At 41.8% G+C, this 18,161-nt stretch overlaps 1 protein-coding gene across 1 annotated transcript in view; it reads left to right on the top strand.

Annotated features, from left to right (window-relative positions):
* Positions 1 to 18,161, top strand: part of LOC106584349 (glypican-1) — a 72,505-nt gene that overhangs the window by 37,258 nt on the left and 17,086 nt on the right. The gene's annotated exons all lie outside the window — the stretch shown is intronic.

The raw sequence follows: 18,161 nt of genomic DNA, 5'->3' as shown, positions 1-18,161 counted from the left end.
TGTCTGGTTAGACTGTAAACTCTCCTTCCAGACTCACATTAAGCATCTCCAATCCAAAATTAAATCTAGAATCGCCTTCTTATTTCGCAACAAAGCCTCCTTCACACATGCCGCCAAACGTACCCTCGTAAAACTGACTATCCTACCGATCCTTGACTTCGGCGATGTCATTTACAAAATAGCCCCCAACACTCTACTCGGCAAACTGGATGTAGTCTATCACAATGCCATCCGTTTTATCACCAAAGCCCCATATACTACCCACCTCTGCGACCTGTATGCTCTCGTTGGCTGGCCCTCACTACATATCCGTCGCCAAACCCACTGGCTCCAGGTCATCTATAAGTCTTTGCTAGGTAAACCCCCACCTTATCTCAGCTCACTGGTCACCATAGCAACACCCACCCGTAGCACGCGCTCCAGCAGGTACATTGCACTGGTCATCCCCAAAGCCAACTCTTCCTTTGGCCGTCTTTCCTTCCAGTTCTCTGCTGCCAATGACTGGAACTAATTGCAAAAATCTCTGAAGCTGGAGTCTTATATCTCCCTCTCTAACTTTAAGCATCATCTGTCTGAGCAGCTTTCCGATCACTGTACCTGTACACAGCCAATCTGTAAATATCACACCCAACTACCTCATCCCCATATTATTACTTACCCTCTTGCTCTTTTGCACCCCAGTATCTCTACTTGCACATCATCATCTGCACATCTATCACTCCAGTATTAATGCTAAATTGTAATTATTTTTGCCTCTAGGGCCTATTTATTTCCTACCTCCCTAAATCAAATCAAATCAAATGTATTTATAAAGCCCTTGTTACATCAGCTGATATCTCAAAGTGCTGTACAGAAACCCAGCCTAAAACCCCAAACAGCAAGCAATGCAGGTGTAGAAGCACGGCAGAAGCACGGCAGTTGATCCCTACTTTTCTACATTTGCACACGCTGTACATCGATTTTTAAATGTTTCTTTTATTTTGTGTTATTGACTGTACGTTTGTTTATGTCTAACTCTGTGTTGTTGTTTTTGTCGCACTGCTTTGCTTTATCTTGGCCAGGTCGCAGTTGTAAATGAGAACTTGTTCTCAACTGGCCTACCTGGTTAAATGAAGGTGAAATCAAATTAAAATAAATACAATTGCTACACATGGGCATCAGATCAGTCTCCAGTCCACTTGGCAGTTGGTCCTCTGTCAGAGACCAGAGGGCAGGCAGGCAGGGATGCATGGATGTTCCCCAGCCAGCATCACAGCAGATGCGTGTGGCGGCCATTCGATTAAAGCATGGGATGGCTGTGGTGGGATTATGCCAGGTGGCCCAGTGCTCTGCTGAAGATGCACAGCAATTCAATTATGATCAACTGGCATGACAAGAGTTGTATGTGGGTGTGCATGTGTGTGTGTGCTGTTTTCAGTTTTCAGGAGAGGGTGGGAAAGAGTTGATGATTGTACAGGTCACTCATGCTCTGTCTATGTTTGTCATGCCCTGAAACAAAAGCTCAAGCTCCTATTCAGCACGAACACCATATGTCTGATAATAGGATCCATAGATCCTTAGTTACCATGCCAAAAAACACTGAACAAAAATATAATTGGAATAATTAATTTTGGATTGGAGATGCTTAAAATTTGTATGGAAAATTTCTGGGATCTTTTATTTCATCTGGGATCTTTTATTTCATCTCATGAAACACGGGACCAACATTTACATGTTGCGTAACTGTAAAATCTTAGAAATTGTTGAATGTTGTGTTTATATTTTTGTTCAGTGTAGATTAGAAATTAGTTGCTCTCTTCCTCTGTGCTGTAGCGTATAAATAATTCATGACCAGTTGCTTTGCATTCTCTATCCTTCTCTAACCCTTGGGTGCTGGCCTACAGGCGTTGTGCGTAAACCTCCTGTGTGTGTGTGTGTGTGTGTCTGCGTGCATGTCTGCGTGTGCACACATCTATGTGTCTCTGTGCACTGTACACATGGCTGAGAAAAGAGATGGAGGAGGTGTCTAATGTCAGGTGATGGCTCAGCCTTCTCTGTATACAGACGGCTGGCGTTAGTGCACTGCGGTCGTCTGGCGACCTTTCACTGAGTCGGCCCCGGCGTCTACCCTGTCAACACCTGGTTGAGGAGCGGTGTCCCCCCACCACCACCTCTGCACCCCATCTGTCACGTTCCTCTCCACCGTCGGACACTGCGCCCCGGTGGTGATGTCACACTTTCCAAAAATGGACACACCGTCACTGAATGGCCCTTCCCAGAGCCAAGGTGCCCGTAAAATTATACAGCGTTTAAAAATGACTCCCATGTCCTTCCCAGATTAAATTGTAGGCAGGGAGTAATTGGAGTGGTGGTGTGGCTGTTAGGTGGAGGGGAGGGGAGGGGAGGGAGGGAGAGCGGGGTTGCCATGTTTAAACACTGGCCCACATTCCAGATACGTGCTCAACAATCTCATTGAAATGATATCAGATGAGTTCCATCAGATGGATTGGAAAATGCCGTTTTTTAAATTGAATTATTATTGCTGTGTTAGATCCAATGTAATTTCTATGTGTGGGCTGTTGAATGAGATGCATGTACCGGTATAGGCTATATAGTCTGGCTGACACCAAACTGCAAGTCTTCCTGACTTCTGTCTGGATGTAGACTTCAGTCTGATGCAGGCACAAAATGTTAATAATGAAGGGGGCTGTGATTTTTTTACTGATTGGTTCTCCTTGTGTCTTTTTCACTGAAACACCCACATGGACAGCCACACACAGCCCGTGAACACCGCCCCATTCCAATACAACTGTTGGATTTTCAAATCCAAACAACGAGAGGTCTCAACCCCCCAGGAAATAAAATGTTTGAGAGAACAAATCAAAGCTTGAGCCAACTTTAGCAGGAATATTGCACCAACAACAGACTCCTGTCCAGACCGGTGTCCCAGATCTCCCTCGCTGTGCACCACATGAGTCAGCCAGGCTACGGGGTATATGGATCTAGCTCCGCTATTCTGAGATGGATTTTACAGTTTCAATTTTGGTCTTGTGAATAATGTTCATTGAATGGAAAGTAGGTGCAGGATTGTAAACTGGATCCGCTGGCATGTAAATGCCTTTTACATTACAGTGCACAGAGAGCAATATATGGAAAGAAAGATGGTGGACAACAGAGAAAGGCATAGGTAAACTGAAAGAAAATAGATACAGTACATTGGTATGTGGATAGGGCGAGAAGGAGCAGCCCGAGACAGATGCAGAGTGATTGAGTATCATTCATTATCTCTGCTACAGAATGAGTGTTCAGAGAAGCCAAAATGATTGTGTTCATTGTAATATGTCAGAGTTAATCCACTGCATCCATATGGAACAAACAGCCCATACAAACAGATCCACCGCTGACTGACCTGCAGTATACAGTTGAAGTCGGAAGTTTACATAGACTTAAGTTGGAGTCATTTAAACTCGTTTTTCAACCACTCCACAAATTATTATTATTATTATTTTTAATTTTAAGGGGTGGATCAGCTTAATATTGCGGAAAGATTGTTTCTTCCATCAATGTAATTGTCTGCATCATTTCCAATCCCACATATATTTTTGGGGTAAATATATATATCCATATACATACACTTATACATATACACATATATACATACATACACATACCTATATACAGTGAGGGAAAAAAGTATTTGATCCCCTGCTGATTTTGTACGTTTGCCCATTTTGTACGTTTGATTTTGTACGTTTACGTGATTTTGTACGTTTTTTTAGAATATACATTTATTATTCCCCGCAAACCCAACATCCTTCCCCCAATTGGAGTAAACTAATAAACACTTAGACTTCTACCTTCAGTTTATACATCTTACACACATTTTACAGACACAATCTATTTTACAATAGTTATATTTTCTTTGTTTTTAGTCCTTCCTCTATTTCTGATGTCCATCCAGTTTGATTTCTATTTGTAACTGTGCTATTTCACAAAATATCTGAACCTATATACATTTTACAGACCCCGTATGTTTTACATTGGTTATCTTGTTATTAGTCCCACCCTTCAGCTTCATTCAACCCCTCCCATCTATCTCTAAACATCATCCATTTTGGATTTCTATTTGCCATATATTTTTCAACTGTGCTGTGATGCTTCACAAAAGTACTGAACCTTTCTATTCTCATAGCTTCTACAGATTGTAAATAAAAAAAAAACATGTTTTGCTAAAATAATTATTAGATTAGTGATTGACTATGGCTTTTCAAATCACCCAGTATTGCTATCTGCAGCGTTAGTTCTATGCAAATGTTGCAATTCTTCAGCCATTCCTGGACCTGTGACCAAAAACGAGCTACATATGGACAATACCAAAATAAATGATCTAATGACACATTTCTTGTTAACAAACTTTAGTTTTGGCAAGTCGGTTAGGACATCTACCTTGTGCATGACACATAATTTTTCCAACAATTGTTTACAGACAGATTATTTCACTTATAATGCACTCTATCATAATTCCGGTGGATCAGAAGTTTACATACTGTGCCTTTAAACAGCTTGGAAAATGGCTTTAGAAGCTTCTGATAGGCTAATTGACATCATTTGAGTCAATTGGAGGTGTACCTGTGGATGTATTTCAAGGCCTACCTTCAAACTCAATGCCTCTTTGCTTGACATCATGGGAAAATCAAAGTAAATCAGCCAAGACCTCAGAAAAAAAATTGTAGACCTCCACAAGTCTGATTCATCCTTGGGAGAAATTTCCAAACACCTGAAGGTACCACGTTCATCTGTACAAACAATAGTTTTCAAGTATAAACACCATGGGACCACGCAGCCGTCATACTGCTCAGGAGGGAGACGCGTTCTGTCTCCTAGGGATGAACGTACTTTGGTGTGAAAAGTTCAAATCAATCCCAGAACAACGGCAAAGGACCTTGTAAAGATGCTGGAGGAAACAGGTACAAAAGTATCTATATCCACAGTAAAACGAGTCCTATATTGACATAACCTGAAAGGCTTCTCAGCAAGGAAGAAAGCCACTGCTCCAAAACTGCCATAAAAAGCCAGACTATGGTTTGCAACTGCACATAGGGACAAAGATTGTACTTTTTGGAGAAATGTCCTCTGGTCTGATGAAACAAAAATAGAACTGTTTGGCCATAATGACCATCGTTATGTTTGGAGGAAAAAGGGGGAGGCTTGCAAGCCGAAGAACACCATCCCAACCGTGAAGCACGGGGGTGGCAGCATCATGTTGTGGGGGTGCTTTGCTGCAGGAGGGACTGGTGCACTTTACAAAATATATGGCATCATGAGGCAGGAAAATTATGTGGATATATTGAAGCAACATCTCAAGACATCAGTCAGGAAGTTAAACCTTGGTCGCAAATGGGTCTTCCAAATGGACAATGACCCCAAGCGTACTTCCAAAGTTGTGGCAAAATGGCTTAAAGACAACAAAGTCAAGGTATTGGAGTGGCGTTCACAAAGCCCTGACCTCAATCCTCTAAAACATATGTGGGCAGAACTGAAAAAGCGTGTGCAAGCAAGGATGCCTACAAACCTGACTCAGTTACACCAGCTCTATCAGGAGGAATGGGCCAAAATTCACCCAACTTATTGTGGAAGCTTGTGGAAGGCTACCCGAAACGTTTGACCCAAGTTAAACAATTTAAAGGCAATGCTACCAATTACTAATTGAGTGTATGTAAACTTCTGACCCACTGGGAATGTGATGAAAGAAATAAAAGCTGAAATAAATCATTCTCTCTACTATTATTCTGACATTTCACATTGGGAAAATAAAGTGGTGATCCTAACTGACCTAAGACAGGAAATTTCTACTAGGATTAAATGTCAGGAATTGTGAGAAACAGAGTTTAAATGTATTTGGCTAAGGTGTATGTAAACTTCCGACTTCAACTGTATGTGTTTGTCACTGTAAGTTAATTAACTTTATGGCTCATGCACAGTTTCCATGACTAAGCAACGCTGTAATGTTTTTAAGCCCCTTTACTGTAGTAAACATACTTCAGTCTAGTGACAACAAACATCTATGTCTGAGGTGGAAATGTCTTTCCTCCATCCACAGATCAGTGGTTAAACCAAAAACAATTAAATATATTAAAGTGGAATGGCAATCCCTCTTTGGATGGCTTTGTTGCTTAAACCAAAGTTTCCATTTAGTTTTAAAAGTTACATTAAGACATTATGAAAGTCTTTGCAAGCCTTCTATTTCCCCTTCCAAGCATCTGACATGGTTTTCTTTTCTTTTTCTCTCTTTTGCATAGAGAGACATTTGTACACTCTTATAAAAAAGGGTTATTCAGCTGTCCCCATAGGAGAACCCTTTTTGCTTCCTTGTAGAACCCTTTTTGGTTCCAGGTAAAACTACTTTGGGTTCCATGTAGAACCCTCTGAGGAAAAGGTTCTACATGGAACCCAAACGGGTTCTACCTGGAACCAAAAAGGGTTATTTAAAGGGTTATCCTACTGTATGTGGACAGCCAAAGAACCCTTTTAGGTTCTAGATAGAGTGTAGGCTGGTCACAATTGTCTGTCCAGACATTAATTTCTGGTTGCAGAAGTGACAGCCATAGATATAAATGGCATGGAGAGTGCAGGTTCATGGACAAATAGTCAAAGTCAACATTTTCTTTCAACGGCTGTCCAATCTAGATTTGCCAGCTACATTTTCTGTGGAAGTCTTGCATATTGTAGTAGTCTGTATTAAATGTGTGGGTTGTGCCTTTGACTGTGGCTGGCAGTGCTATGACTTTGATTCGATTAGTGTGACACAGGAGCGAGGTTGGACACCCCTCATCTCCCTCAGCAGTAATCTGCCTCTTGAATAAACGTTGTAAGTGGGCTAGACTTTCTTCCCGCACCTGCTCCCTCACACAGCCAGCCAGCCAGAGACAGACCAGACCAGGGCTCTCTCTGTCTGTCTGTCTGTCTGTCTGTCTGTCTGTCTGTCTGTCTGTCTGTCTGTCTGTCTGTCTGTCTGTCTGTCTGTCTGTCTGTCTGTCTGTCTGTCTGTCTGTCTGTCTGTCTGTCTGTCTGTCTGTCTGTCTGTCTGTCTGTCTGTCTGTCTGTCTGTCTGTCTGTCTGTCTGTCTGTCTGTCTGTCTGTCTGTTGCAGGGACGAACACCAAGCAGCCAACAGGATATGGATAGGATATAGCCAACCAGCCACTATAGCAAGATGTAGCTGCCCATTTTCAATCATACCCATTACAGATATTTTTTATTTAAAAAAAAGTATTATTTTGTATTTTTTTACCCCCTTTTCGTGATATCCAATTGGTAGTTTCAGTCTTGTCCCATCGCTGCAGCTCCCGTACGGACTTGGGAAAGGCGAAAATCGAGAGCATGCGTCCTCCGAAACACGACCCTGCCAAGCCACGCTGCTTCTTGACACGCTACTCGCTTAACCCGGATGCCAGCCGCACAGCTGGCGACCGAGGTCAGCTTCCAGGTGCCCGGCCCTCCACAAGGAGTCGCTAGAGCACAATGGGACAAGGAAATCCCGGCCCGCCAAACCTTCCCCTAACCCGGACGATGTTGGGCCAATTGTGCACCGCCTCATGGGTCTCACGGTCACGGCAGGCTGTGACACAGGGCTGTAGTGACACTTCAAGCGCTGCGATTCAGTGCCTTGGACCGCTGCGCCACTCAGGAGGCAGATATTACAGAGTGTAGATACTGTAGGTCTAGAGCATCTCAATATGGAGTGGCAAATGTTACATACAGTATATACTGTTGGAAGGGATCTACATAATATAGGCCTAAGTCTCAGGAACCTTGCTGTCTTACTGGTCCAATGAGAGATGTGATCCTATCTGCATACTGATGATGACTTGCTATTTATAATTCTGTGTGTTTGTCTTTGCATGTCTATGGATTGGGGAGGGAGGTGTGTGGGTGGGTGCTCAAGCGTGTGTCTCCTGTGTCCCTGGCTTGTATGAATGTGGGTGCACATGACAGATTATCAGTCTTGTCTTTCGTTGTTCACTGTCAGCAGTAATTGAAATGCATGCCACACATCTTCCCCCTGCTCGCTGACTAAAATGGACGCATGCTCATGAACAGGCCACAAGATGAGCTGTTTAATGAGATTTTAGCCTTTTCAGCTCCGTAATATTCTAGGCCTACGAGTGAGACACGCAATATGATCTCTACTAGAATCCATCCATTGAGTTTTTACTGGTTCACACTTTGCTCCGCATATCAAACCACCTCATCACAACCTGTTTGAAGTCTCGCTTCAGAAGCTAAGCGCTGCTTCAAAGTAAAGACATAACTAAAATGAAGATTACAAAAAGAGATGTTCAGGAGGAAGGAGTTTATATTTGCCTAGTTAAATGAAGCTAAATATTTTTTTATTATTATACACAATAGGAAAATGCACAATAACAATGGCTGTCAAGTTCATTGAGTGATACCCTTCTCATCTCTATACAGCGTGATCACGATCAGGATCAATCATCCCTTTCCATGTCCTCTCAAAGTTGTTTGATTTGATATAAAGGTTTGCAATACTCCCCATGACAATGTCACAATACTGTACCACATGCTGTTTACAACACTAAAGGAAAATAGACAAACTACTGCCTGACTACCACACAACTAGTGAGCTTCCTGGTAGGCAGATATCTATGTTCTTTCTCTGGAATTTTAAGATAAAAGTGAGGAAATAAATAAGTTAATAGAAACTTCTCTGAACTTTTCCCAACTGCTGTAGTCAGGAGTCATAAAAGATGCATGGATGCGATAACATCACTTGCTCCAGTTCGCGGTAAAGACTTCCAGGGCCAGGCCGAGGGAAGGGCTTTAACAGGGAACCTGTTTGCGAAATGTGAGAGAGGGCAGGCAGATCACTCACCCCCCATGCCCCCTGTGTCTGCTTAACCCCCTCCTCAGGTTCACCCCCACCTGCCTGGGGACTGGGACTGCAGACTGTACTCTAAGCTGTCTGGCCCTCTTTTTTCTGCATGTGTGTTTGTTTGTGTGTGTGCTCCATTGCTCTGCTATCACTTCTAGCAATGTTCACATGCCGCACTGCAGAGATTTCGACGTGTTTATCATCTTTGTGCTGTTCTGTATTTGTGTTTGTTGAGGTTAATCCCAGCTAGCACATTTGGTTTCTTGGAAGTTGTGGGAACGTAAATTTGTTGTTTCCCATTGATTCTGGGAATGAAGCCATATGTTTCTTTACCGGTAAAACGGAATGTTTTTTAAACGTTCTGAGAATGGAAGTGAACATTTTGCCTGTTCTGCGAACGTTAAAGGGAAATTTAAAAAAATGTCAACATCATATTAATCATCTCCAGCACCAGCCCAACATCAACATATGGGAAAATTGAGCTTTCTATGTTTGTAGTAAAAAAGATAGAGAAAGATGAATATTTTTTTATGCCATTTTCACTTATGTTGATGTTGGGGTTTTGCTAGAGATGATGAATTTAGAAATGTCCCTTTAAGTTTTAGGTTGCAGGGAGTTTCTGAGAATGTTTTACTAGGGTTCCCTGAACATTTTCCTGGGAGGTATTATTAACCTTCTGAGAATGGAAATTATAGGTGATTTGAAGGTAATTAAATAACATTCTAAGAACATGTTTCAATAAGACTTAATAACACTGCTATCTTAGTTTTGGTTAACTGTTTTGAACTCCAAGCACAGATAGGACACATGGAAATGTAATTGCTTAGGCATTAGTCATGCAAACACATTTATTTTTTATTGTGGCACGGTGTCAGTGAGATTCAAACCTATGCTCTTCTGTTTTCTATCCATGGAATAAGTCCACTGCATCACCAGGATGGAGCTAGCATGCCATGTTGTTTTTTTTTACTCATAAAAAGCTTTTCATTTAAGTCTATTCAAACAGAACGCATTTCAAAGGAAACAATCAAATCAGATGTGGCCAATTAGTAGGCGCGGCCGACACACCTGAACACACTTAAAAAATGTTTTAAATGTAATTTAGCAGATGCTTTTATCCAGAGCGACTTACTTTCCATTCTTAACAAGATAGAGGATAGAGAAAGTTTTGTTGATGCTGAGAATGTAATGTATATCTTTTTAAATAACATTCTTAGAACATTCTCTGAATGTTACTAAAGTTTTCTTGTGGTTTTTATGGAAAGTTTTCTTAACGTTCTTGGGACAATTTGAGAACATTACTTAAAAAAGAACCATGAGGAAACCTGTAGGAAATGTTACGCTGGAATACTGAAATTCCCACAGAAGAGCGTTGTTTCTGAATGTTCTCTGAACTATTTGAGAACATTCCCAAAGTCAAACCAGTTGGAGAACACTCCTAGAACATTACCAAAATTGAATTTTAATATAACCATGTTTGAACTTTTTGGAAACGTTATGTTAAAGTATTGAAATACCAAGATTTCTTTTGTGAAGTTCCTTTAATGTGCTGAGAATGTTCCAAAGCCAGAACACTATCCTGCACCGTTCCCAGAAAGTTGTGGGAAGGTTGTTTGCAAAATAACCATAGGGCAACCACGCTCTCACCAAGCTCTAAGAAACATATGGTTCTCAGAACGTTATGTGCTAGCTGGGACGTCTTTTACAGTCGCTGCAGAAAGTTTTCACACCCCTTGACTTATTCCACATTTTGTTGTGTTACAGAATTTTTTTCTCACCCATCTACACACAATACCCCATAATGACAAAGTGAAAACATGTTTTTTGAAATGTTTGCAAATGTTTTGAAAATGAAATACAGAATATCTCAATTACAGAAGTATTCCCACCCCTGAGACAATACATGTTAGAATCACCTTTGGTAGCAATTACAGTCTTACAGTTGGATTATACAATATTTGCCCATTATTCTTTTCAAAATTCTTCAAGCTCTGTCAAATTGGTTGTTGATCATTGCTAGACAACCATTTTCAGGTCTTGCCATAGATTTTCAAGCTGATTTAAGTCAAAAATGTAACCTGGTCTCTCAGTAATATTCACTGACTTCTTGGTAAGCATCTCCAGTGTAGATTTGGTCTTGTTTTTTAGGTTATTGTCCTGCTGAAAGATGAATTCATCTCCCAGTGTCTAGTGGAAAGCAGATTGAACCATGTTTTCCTCTAGGATTTTGCCTGTGCTTAGCGCCATTCCATAAATGTTTTTATCCTGAAAAACTCCCCAGTCCTTAACAATTACAAGCATACCCATAACATGATGCAGCCACCACTATGCTTGAAAATATGGAGAGTGGTACTCAGTAATGTGTTGTATTGGATTTGCCCCAAACATAACACTTTGTATTCAGGACAAAAAGTGAATTGCTTTGCGATATATTTTGCCGTATTACTTTTGTGCCTTGTTGCATACAGGATACATCTTTTGGAATATTTTTATTATTCCTTCTTTTCACTCTGTCAACTAGGTTAGTATTGTGAAGTAACTACAATGTTGTTAATCCATCCTCACTTTTCTCCTATCACAGCTATTAAACACTGTAACTGTTTTAAAGTCACCATTGGCCTCATGGTGAAATTCCTGAGCGGTTTCCTTCCTCTCCGGCAACTGAGTTAGTAAAGACAGCTCTATTTTTGTAGTGACAGGGTGTATTGGTACACCATCCAAAGTGTAATTAATAACTTCACCATGCACAAAGGGATATTTAATGTCTGCTTTTTAGATGTTTTAGCCATCTACAAATCGGTGCCCTTCTTTGCGAGGCATTGGAAAACCTCTCCTGGTCTTTGTGGTTGAATCTGTGTTTGAAATTCACTGCTCTGATGGACCTTACAGATAATTGTATGTGTGGGGTACAGTGATGAGGTAGTCATTTAAAAATCATGCTAAACACTATTTGATTTGATTTATTGCACGAAGAGTGAGTCTATGCAACGTACTGTATTATGTGACTTGATAAAGCACCTTTTTATTCCTGAACTCATTTAGGCTTGTCATAACAAAGGGGTTGAATACTCAAATCATTTCAGCTTTACATTTTTTATTAATTTGTAAAAATGCTAACATTATGGGGTATTGTGTGTAGGCCAGTGACCAAAAAAATCTCAATTTAATCAATTTTAAAGTTTCAGGCTGTAACACAACAAAGTGAGGAAAACATCAAGTGGTGTGAATACTTTCTGAAGGCACAGTACTGTATATGCGGGTATCAAATCAAATGTATTTGTCACATGTGCCGAATACAACAGGTGTAGATTTTACCTTGAAATACTTACTTACAAGCCCTTAACCAACAATGCAGTTTTAAGAAAATAATGTTCTTAAAATATTTACTAAACTAAAGTAAAAAAAAAATCTAAAACATAAAGTAACACAATAAAATAACAATGATGAGGCTATATACAGGTGGAGTCAAAGTGCGGGGCTACAGTCGAGGTAATGTAGGTAGGAGTAAAGTGACTATGCATACTGTAGATATTAAACGGCAAGTAGCAGCAGTGTAAAAACAAAGGGGGATGGGGGGGTCAATGCAAATAATCTGGGAGGCCACTTGATTAATTGTTCATCAGTCTTATGGCTTGGGGGTAGAAGCTGTTAAGGAGCTTTTTGGACCTAAACGTGGCGGTCTGGTACCGCTTGCCGTGTGGTAGCAGAGATAACAGTCTATGACTTGGGTGACTGGATTCTTTGACAATTTTTTGGGCTTTCCTCTGACACTGTCTAGTACATAGGTCCTGGTTGGCCCCAGTGTTGTACTGGGCCGTACGCACTACCCTCGATAGCGCCTTACAGTCAGATGCAGAGCAGTTGCCATACCAGCCGGTGATGCAACCGATCGGGATTCTCTCGATGGTGCAGCTGTAGAACTTTTTGAGGATCTGGGGACCCATGCCTTTCTTTTCAGTCTCCTGAGGGGAAAAGGCATTGTCGTGCCCTCTTCACGACTTTCTTGGTGTGTTTGTACCATGATAGTTTGTTAGTGATGTGGATACCAAGGAACTTGAAACTCTCGACACACTCAACTACAGCCCCGTCGATGTTAATGGGGGCGTGTATGGCCCTCCTTTTCCTGTAGACCACGATAATCTCCTTTGTCTTGGTCACGTTGAGGGAGAGGTTGTTGGCACCACGCTGCCAGGTTTCTGACCTCCTCCCTATAGGCTGTCTAATCGTTGTCGGTGATCAGGCCTACCACTGTTGTGTCATCAGCAAACTTAATGATGATGGTGTTGGAGTCGTGCTTGCCATGCAGTCGTGGGTGAACAGGGAGTACAGGACGGGACTAAGCACACACCCCTGAGGGCCCCCGTGTTGAGGATCAGTGTGGCAGATGTGTTGTTCCCTACCCTCACCACCTAGGGGCCGCCCGTCGGGAAGTCCAAGAGCCTGTTGCAGAGTTAGGTGGTCAGTCTCAGGGTACTTAGCTTAGTGATGAGCTTTGTGGGTGCTATGGTGTTGAACGCTGAACTGTAGTCAATGAACAGCATTCTCACATAGGTGTTCCTTTTGTCCAAGTGGGAAAGGGCAGTGTGGAGTACGATTGAGATTGCGTCATCTGTGGATCTGTTAGGGTTTCCGGCATGATGGTGTTGATGGGAGCCATGACCAGCCTTTCAAAGCACTTCATGGCTACCGATGTGAGTGCTACAGGGTGGTAGTCATTTAGGAAGGTTACCTTCGCTTTCTTGGGCACAGGGACTATGGTGGTCTGCTTGAAACATGTAGGTATTACAGACTCGGTCAGGGGTAGGTTGAAAATGTCAGTGAAGACACTTGCCAGTTGGTCCGCGCATGCTCTGAGAACGTCCTGGTAATCCGTCTGTCCCCGCGGCCTTGTCAATGTTGACCTGTTTAAAGGTCTTGCTCATATCGGCTATGGAGAGTGTGATCACACAGTCGTGCGGAAAAGCTGGTGCTCACATGCATGCTTCAGTGTTGCTTGCCTCGAAGCGAGCATAAGGGAAAGGGGGATACCTAGTCAGTTGTACCACTGAATGCATTCAACTGAAATGTGCATTCTGCATTTAACCCAACCCCTCTGAATCGGAGAGGTGCGGGGGGGCTGCCACAATCTACATCCAAGTCTTCAGCACCCGGGGAACAGTGGGTTAACTGCCTCGCTCAGAGGCAGAACAATTTTTACCTTGTCAGCTCAGGGATTCGATCCAGCATCCTTTCGGTTACTAGCCCAATGCTCTAACCACTAGCCTACCTGCATTTAGCCCGTCTAGTAGGCTTGCGTCACTGGGCAGCTTGTGGCTGGGTTTCTCTTTGTAGTCCGGAGTAGTTTGCAAGCCCTGTGTCCTGCTCCTTGAAAGCGATTCCTTGCTCAGAACATGAGAACATATGAAAGCTGGTGGTTCCTTTAAACATGAGTCTTCAATATTCCCAGTTAAGAAGTTTTAGGTTGTAGTTATTATAGGAATTATAGGACTATTTCTCTCTATACCATTTGTATTTCATATAACTTTGACTATTGGATGTTCTTATAGGCACTATAGTATTGCCAGCCTAATCTCGCGAGTTGATAGGCTTGAAGTCTTAAACCGCGCTGTGTTCCAGGCGGCCCAAACTGCTGCATATACCCTGACTCTGCTTGCACTGAACGCTAGAGAAGTGACACAATTTCCCTAGTTAATATTGCCTACTAACATTAATTTCTTTTAACTAAATATGCAGGTTTAAAAAAAATATAGTTGTGTATTTATTTTAAGAAAGGCTTTAATGTTTATGGTTTGGTACATTGGTGCAAGGATTGTGCTTTTTTTGCGAATGCGCTTTTGTTAACCTCTTACATCTAGACGTTCCGCTAGCGGAACACCTGCTCCAATATCCAATGATAGGCGTGGCGCGAATTACAAAATCCTCAAAAATAAAAAAACTTCAATTTTTCAAACATATGACTATTTCACAGCATTTTAAAGACAAGACTCTCCTTTATCTAACCACACTGTCCGATTTCAAAAAGGCTTTACAGCGAAAGCAAAACATTAGATTGTGTCAGCAGAGTACCAAGCCAGAAATAATCAGACACCCATTTTTCAAGCTAGCATATAATGTCACAAAAAACAAAACCACAGCTAAATGCAGCACTAACCTTTGATGATCTTCATCAGATGACAACCCTAGGACATTATGTTATACAATGCATGCATGTTTTGTTCAATCAAGTTCATATTTATATCAAAAAACAGCTTTTTACATTAGCATGTGACGTTCAGAACTAGCATACCCCCCGCAAACATCCAGTGAATTTACTAAATTACTCACGATAAACGTTCACAAAAAACGTAATTATTTTAAGAATTATTATACAGAACTCCTCTATGCACTCGATATGTCCGATTTTAAAATAGCTTTTCGGTGAAAGCACATTTTGCAATATTCTCAGTAGATAGCCCAGCCATCACGGCTAGCCATTTAGACACCGACCAAGTTTAGCCCTGATCAAACTCCGATTTACTATTACAAAAGTTTCATTACCTTTGTTGTCTTCGTCAGAATGCACTCCCAGGACTGCTACTTCAATAACAAATGTTGGTTTGGTCCAAAATAATCCATCGTTATATCCGAATAGCGGCGTTTTGTTCGTGCGTTCCAGACACTATCCGAAATGGTAAAGAAGGGTCGTGCGCATGGCGCAATTCGTGACAAAAAAATTCTAAATATTCCATTACCGTACTTCGAAGCATGTCAACCGCTGTTTAAAATCAATTTTTATGCCATTTTTCTCGTAGAAAAGCGATAATATTCCGACCGGGAATCTCCTTTTCGGCAAACAGAGGAAAAAATCACAAAGACGGGGGCGGCCAGGTCACGCGCCTAAGCCCAGAGTACCTTGATCGGCCACTTGAGAAAGGCGATAATGTGTTTCAGCCTGGGGCTGGGATGACGACATTCAGGTTTTTCACGGGCTCTGAGCGCCTATGGACGACGTAGGAAGTGTCACGTTAGAGCAGAGATCCTTAGTAAAAGATAGAGATGGCAAAGAAGTTCCAGAAATGGTCAGACAGGCCACTTCCTGTAAACGAATCTCTCAGGTTTTGACCTGCCATTTGAGTTCTGTTATACTCACAGACACCATTCAAACACTTTTAGAAACTTTAGGGTGTTTTCTATCCATATATAATAAGTATATGCATATTCTAGTTACTGGGTAGGATTAGTAACCAGATTAAATCGGGTACGTTTTTTATCCAGCCGTGAAAATACTGCCCCCTAGCCATAAGAGGTTAAATCATCACCCGTTTGGCGAAGTTGAAGTAGGCTGTGATTTGATGATAAATTAACAGGCACCGCATTGATTATATGCAACTCAGGACAAGCTAGTTAGACTAGTAATATCATCAACCATGTGTAGTTAACTAGTGATTATGTTAAGATTGATTGTTTTTTATGAGATAAGTTTAATGCTAGCTAGCAACTTACCTTGGCTCTTTGCAGCCACAAGGTCCTTTTGATGCTGCACTCGCGTAACAGGTGGACAGCCTGCCACGCAGTCTCCTCATGGGTTGCAATGTAATCGGCCATAATCGGCGTAAAAAAAATGCCGATTACCGATTGTTATGAAAACTTGAAATCGGCCCTAATTAATCGGCCACTGTAGGGACGATGTTGTCGATGCACTTATTGATGAAGGCAGTGACTGAGGTGGTATACTCCTCAATGCCATTGGATGAATCCCAGAACATATTCCAGTCTGTGCTAGCTAAACAGTCCTGTAGAGTAGCATCTGCGTCATCTGACCCCTAGCGTATTGAGCGAGTCACTTGTACTCCCTGCTTTAGTTGTTGCTTGTAAGCAGGATTCAGCTGGAGCTTTATACGCATCTCTGTGTGTGGTGTTAAGGTGGTCTAGAGTTTTTTTTCCCTCTGTATGCATATTTGACATGCTGTAGAAATGAGGTAAAACAGATTCAAGTTTGCCTGCATTAAAGTCCCCGGCCACTAGGAGCGCCGCTTTTGGATGAGCATTTTCTTGTTTGCTAATGGCCTTATACAGCTGGTTGAGTCTTAGTGCCAGCGTCGGTTTGTGGTGGTAAATAGATGGCTACGAAAAATATAAATAAAAATGTTCTGGGTAGATGGTGTGGTCTACAGCTTATCATGAGGTACTCTACCTCAGGCGAGCAATACCTCGAGACTACCTTAATATTAGACATTGCGCACCAGCTGTTATTGACGAATAGACACACACCCCCACACCTCGTCTTACCGCACGTAGTTGTTCTGTCCTGTCGATGCACAGAAAACCTAGCCAACTGTATATCATCTGTCGTCGTTCAGCCACATATTACAGTTTTTAATGTCCCATTGGTACGTAGGATAGTCTCAAACGGAGCTCATCCAGTTTATTCTCCAGTGATTGCACATTGGCCAATAGAACGGATGGTGGAGGCGGGTCACCGTCGAATTCTCACAAGGCACCCTGATCTGTGTCTACTGTATTTCCTTATTTTCTTCATGCGAATAACAGGAATTTGGGCCTTGTCCATGAAACAACATTATATCCTTCGTGTCAGACTCATTAAAGAAAAAATCTTTGTCTAGTTCGAGGTGAGTAATTGCTTTTCAGATATCCAGAAGCTCATGTCGTTCATAAGAGACGGTAGCATCAACGTTATGTACAAAATAAGTTACAAACAATGCAAAAAAACACACAAAATAACACAATTGATTAGGAGTCTGTAAAACGGCAGCCATCCCATCCGGCGCCATTCTTCTATTAGTAACTGCCAAAATAAAGGTAACACCAACATAAAGTGTCTTAGTAGGGCGTTAGGCCACCACGAGTGAGAACAGCTTCAATGCACCTTGGCATAGATTTTACAAGTGTCTGGAACTCTATTAGAGGGATGCGACACCATTCTTTCACTAGAAATTCCATGATTTGGTGTTTTGTTGATGGTGGTGGAGAACGCTGTCTGAGGCGCCACTCCAGAATCTCCCATAAGTGTTCAATTGGGTAGGGATCTGGTGACTGAGATGGCTATGGCATATGGTTTACATTGTTTTCATGCTTATCAAACCATTCAATGATCACTCGTGCCCTGTGGATGGGGGCATTGTCATCTCATGGGGCATAGCCATGGTAACCAAAATAATGGCCAAAATAATGGCCTGCCCAGCATTTTTATACATGACCCTAAGCATGGTGGGATGTTAATTGCTTATTTAACTCAGGAACCATACATTTGTGGAAGCATCTGCTTTTAATACACTTTGTATCCCTCATTT

Source organism: Salmo salar, chromosome ssa23 (genome assembly GCF_905237065.1).
Source record: "Salmo salar chromosome ssa23, Ssal_v3.1, whole genome shotgun sequence".
In the NCBI taxonomy this organism is placed as follows: Eukaryota; Metazoa; Chordata; class Actinopteri; order Salmoniformes; family Salmonidae; genus Salmo; species Salmo salar.
Note: the sequence above shows the minus strand (reverse complement) of the source record. Positions and strands in the feature narration are given on the sequence as shown.